Source organism: Myotis davidii, unplaced genomic scaffold (genome assembly GCF_000327345.1).
Source record: "Myotis davidii unplaced genomic scaffold, ASM32734v1 scaffold1105, whole genome shotgun sequence".
Lineage (NCBI taxonomy): Eukaryota > Metazoa > Chordata > Mammalia > Chiroptera > Vespertilionidae > Myotis > Myotis davidii.
In genome coordinates this window covers 8,371-13,703 of record NW_006296063.1, presented here as the reverse complement: position 1 = coordinate 13,703, position 5,333 = coordinate 8,371, and the positions used below count along the sequence as shown (strand labels likewise).

General features: G+C 41.6%; 1 pseudogene; it reads left to right on the top strand.

The window, feature by feature from the left end:
* The first annotated feature begins 3,165 nt into the window (after positions 1–3,165).
* Positions 3,166–4,585, top strand: LOC102755490 (annotated as a pseudogene).
* The last annotated feature ends 748 nt before the right edge of the window (positions 4,586–5,333 follow it).

Here is a 5,333-nt window from a genome sequence, read left to right as displayed (position 1 = left end):
GGAAGAACTAAAGACAACCCAACTTTCTTATTTATTAGGGAACTAGGCACTCTGCAAAGTGAGTCGAGAAGAAGGTGATTAAATGCAACAATCCCATCCCCAAATCTCTATGAACAAAAGCAGAATGCCCTGCTTAGGATATTATGAAAGACAGCTTTGGGGAAGAACAGAGGACTGGACTGGGGCTGCCCAGGTATGTTAGTTAGACTGATTAAAGAAGCAATTTCCCAACAACCATTGGTTGGGTGGGAATAATGGTCCATCTCAAATGATAGAATTGAAAACAGAAGCAGTTAGCTTCTTTGCTATGGATTCATCAGAACAAAAAAGGCCTAGATAGAAGGCAATGGAATAAAGAAGATCTTCTGGAATCAGACTAGCTTGGTTCAAATCACCTCAGACTTACTAGCTGTGTGACGTTGGGCAGGATACTGAACCTCTCTGTGCTTCTGCATTCTCATTTTTGAAATGAGCAGAATAATAGAGACTCCCTACTTCTAGAATAATGATATGAGAGTGATATGCACTCCTGCTGGTGGTAAAGTGTGAGCACAGAGCCTCCCCTGTGATAGGGGCACAATCGATGGGGGTTGGGGGTTGTACTAGGGCAGAGTGCCCTCTTCCTCCCCACCACCCAAGACTAGCTTCCAGCACCTTGATCCCAATGTTTCCCATCAGAAACCAAGCATGGCTTTCTCATCTCACATCTGAATAGGGTAGCTCAGAGCAGACTCCTGAGTTAGGCAGAAAACCTAATGGTTTGGAGATGCAAGCTGTTAATGTAAAAACATTCAAACCTGTAAAGAATTCTGTGAGTTTAAGAGCCAAACTGTCGACAATTGCCAGGAAGCAGAATCTCAGTGGATTAGGATAATGCTCTGGAGAATGACAGTTTTCCAGGTAAAGATTGACCTTGTCAGGGAAGATACCGGGCCTAGGAGGTGACTACTCACCACAACTGCTTTTAGTTAAAGTTTAATTTCAGACCATCCTTGTGTTTACTTGAGGTCTTAGAGTTTGCAAGACTGCCATGCACGGCGGGAGAAAGCAAAGCAGGGAAAACCCTGGGAATGGATAAAAAGTAAAAGATAGACACATACTTCTTTTACTTAGGTGGGTACAGGATAGTTAACAGTCAACAATTAACAAGATAACAATATTAATGAAGGGATTTGTGGTATCTGTCCTGGTGCCCAGAGCATTTGGTTGTGCCCTGAGGGGTCCAGGAAAAAGTTACAAGTTACCCTGACATTTTGATGATATGTTATCCTAGATCAGTGAGGCGAACCTTTTGAGCTCGGTGTGTCAGCATTTTGAAAAACCTTAACGTAACTCTGGTGCCATGTCACATATAGAAATTTTTTGATATTTGCAACCATAGTAAAACAAAGATTTATATTTTTGACATTTATTTTATATATTTAAATGCCATTTAACAAAGAAAAATCAACCAAAAAAATGAGTTCGCGTATCACCTCTGACATGCATGTCATAGGTTCACCATCACTGTCCTAGATGCAAAAAGATCATAGGCTCAGTTAAGGTAAAGATTGACCTTGTCAGGGAAGATACCGGGCCTAGGAGGTGACTACTCACCACAACTGCTTTTAGTTAAAGTTTAATTTCAGACCATCCTTGTGTTTACTTGAGGTCTTAGAGTTTGCAAGACTGCCATGCACACCTTCCCTGAGCTTGTCAGGTTAGCATGTGGCCCCTGTTCATCCACAAAGCCCTGGGTTCTAGGTCCATCCCTGCCACACTCTTTTTTCCCTATTTCTTTGGCAGAAACAGCTGCAATCTGCTCATCTCCCAAATGAGGATAATCACCTCTACCCTTCGTCCCTCATGGACTGCTGTGATGATTGAATGAGATAATGGACGGGAAATAATTTCGCAAAGAAGAGGTATTTAGTCTCTGAAAGGCTCAGTGAATATTTTTGCATAAAAACTGCCTCAATTTTATACTCAAAGGGTCTTCTTTTCTGTATAATCTCTCCCAGAGTGCTTAACTGGTTCTGAAGCACTGTAATAACTAGTCACATGGATTTGCAATGATCTCAAATTGATTCCCCCCCCCTCTTATTTTTATTGTTGACACTCTGGACAAAAAGGGGCCACATGCTAACTTAACTCAGCAAAGACCTGCAAACTCATAGACCTAAAGTAACCACAAAGGATGGTCTGAAATTAAACTTTTTAATTCAAAAGCAGTTTATAGTGGGTAGTCATGTCCTAGGACAGTACCTTCCCTGACAAAGATCAACTGTGATCATTACTGAGCATATTGTATTTTTGTAACTTCTTTTTTTCTGGACTCCTCAGGGCACAACAAATGGCACTACGGTGCAGACCACAAATTCCCTCATTGTTATTGTTACTGTGTTAATTTGACTGTTAACTATTCTATGTCCACCTTTGTAAAAGAAGCATGTGTCCATCATTTTACTTTTTAACCAATCTCAAAGGTTTCCCTGTTTTCCTTTCTCCCACCTCCGTAATCTATCACCAATGGATTTCACCTATGTCTCCTCCTTTGATGGTAATTTATAAAAATAGATGGAAAAACCCACCATTCTCTGGAGCACTATCTCAATACGTTGAGATTCTGCTTCCTGGCAATTGTTGACAGTTTGGCTCAGATAAACTCACAAAAATTATTTACAGGTTTGATTGTATGTTGGTTTTTCTTTTACGTTACGGTGCATAATGGAATGCAAGAATGTACCTCACACAATATGAGGACTATTTCCTGATAATTCATATAAAGAGATTTAGTACAGTGCCTGGCACATAGTAAGTGCTCAGTAAATGTTCATTGCTGTGAATGAATGATAAATTCGACCACATAAAAGTTTAAGAGAAATCTGGCTCTGCACAAAGACAACAAGCTTGTGGCGGGTGGGAAACGTTGGTGGCAGCTCAGTAGGTAGTGGATTTCACCATGACATATCTTGGGGGTGGGGTCTTGGTGGGAGTGGGGGGAGGAGCAGAGTATGTGCCTTTGAGATGAGATAAATGGGGACCAGGAAATTTACAAAATCAATTCATCTGGACTTGGCTTGGTAGCTCTGTGGACTAGAGAGTCATTTAGATACACAGAGGTTGTGGTCTGATCCCCAGTCAGGGCACATCCGTGAATGCCTAAAGTGGAACCAGGTTCAAAAAATGTTGAACTGCACAGTGAAGGATGCAGACAGCATCCACAGCACCAGCCCTCAATATCTGTTAGAGAAGATAATTTGGACTTGAATCTATGAGTCCAAGTACTGGAAAGAAGACTGCTTTGGACTGATGGCTTAACTGGTAATCGATAAAGCAATAGAGTTAAGGTTTATGGGTGGCATCTACGGTGGCAACCTAAGGCCAGCTCCCTTTCTGTGTTTGACTTTGAAGTTGCTGCAGATTCAACTGGAGAAGGATATCATTGTTGAGTTTATAAAAAAATGAAGACTTCAAGTACGTCTGCATGTTGGGAGCACTTTACATGACGCTGACAGGCACTGCAATTGATTACTATAAGTTCTTGGAGCCTCTGTACAATGACTATAGGAAAATTAAGAGCCAGAACCAAAATGAGGAGTTTGAACTGATGCAGGTAGACTAATTCATTGATGAATTACTCCACAGTGAGAAAGTCTATGATATCATTCTGCCCCAGCTACAGAAATGCTATGTGCTAGAGGAAACTGACCAATTGGCGCCTCGGGTTAGTGCTCTAGAACAGAACATGGATGAGACATGAGTGAAAAGGATGAGAAGTTGCAGAGGTGTCAGGGGGCAGAAATAGAATATTGGGGACCAGCTACAATTATAAGAAATATTAATCATGCTCTGTTAACCATGATGGTGCTGTTCTGATTAGAGAAAGCACATTCTAACCTGGCTGAGAGTTGTACACCCTGGGACACAGGCGCTAACATCGGAATGCAGTCTATCCTCCTTTCCCGAGAACTGCCTATCATTATGGAAAGATTTACAAGCTCATAGCGGAAACAGTCTAGTCCTGGAGGTACCCGCTCTTTACCACCCTCAGCTCCTATTGTCTATTATCTGGTCCCTGAGCGCAAGAAGGCGCCCAGAGGCACCTGCCCTCTGTGACACCCACCCCAGCCTGCATGACTTGTAACCTGTAATGATGATATCATGCCTACTTTTCCATGCCTGTAATTCTTACTTTCCCACGTAATCTTTGTCCTTCAAGCCAACACAAGCAGCTAGCTTATTAGGAGAGGCGGAGCAAATTTTTGTGGATGATTCAACCCTGTCTCTGCTGAATTGGCTGAAGTAGTGATAAGCAGCCCGGACCTGTTGGTTGTCCGGTTATAGAGGGTACCATCACCTGATCACCACTTGGACAAGCCCCGTCGCTCTCCCACACTGTGCTACAGGAGAAGTAAGAGGTAGTCTGGCAGGCTGAGTAGGTTTCCCAAGAGGAGGAGCCCCTCCCCTCACCACTGAGAGAGGCATCAGAGCAAGAAGGCAAGACCTCATAGATCCCCTTAGTCACAGACACAGGGGCCACTCAAAATCTCCAAAAAAAAAATCTATGAAAAGCCACAAGAAGAACTGGAGAAGAAAGGAGTAATGGAATCAGACTGGGTTTAGTCCAAATGGCCTGCAGATATGAAGTCATCTCTCTATGTGGAAGGATTAAGATCTACTCCTGAGGCAACTATGAGAATACTTTAGGGGTGTGTTTTTTTCCCCTAAAAGAATCCACATTTTTTCCTATTAAATGAAAGAAGTACTGAAAAAAAATTCATTGTTGTTCCTCTTTGCTTTCTTCCACTTCCTTGATTTTCTCTTTCTTAATTGAAAAGGGTCTTTTCTGGTTCTCAAAACTGCCTGGTACTGGCACAAAAACAGACATATAGACCAATGGAACAAAACAGAGAACCCAGAAATCAACCCAAGCCATTATGCTCAATTAATATTTGACAAAGGAGGCAAGGGTATACAATGAGGTCAAGACAGTCTCTTCAATAAATGGCTTTGGGAAAATTGGACAGATACATGCAAAAAATTAAAACTAGACCACCAACTTAAACCATACACAAAACAAACTAAAAATGGATAAAGGACTTAAACATAAGAAGGGAAACCATAAAAAAACTTAAAAGAATCCATAGTCGGCAAAATATCAGACATATGTCATAGTAATATCTTTACCGATACAGCTCCCAGGGCAATGGAAACTAAGGAGAAAATAAACAAATGGGACTATATCAAAATAAAGAGCTTCTGCACAGCAAAATAAACCACCAACCAAACAACAAGAAAGCCCACTGCATGGGAGAACATATTTGCCAATGTTATATCCTATAAGGGCCTAA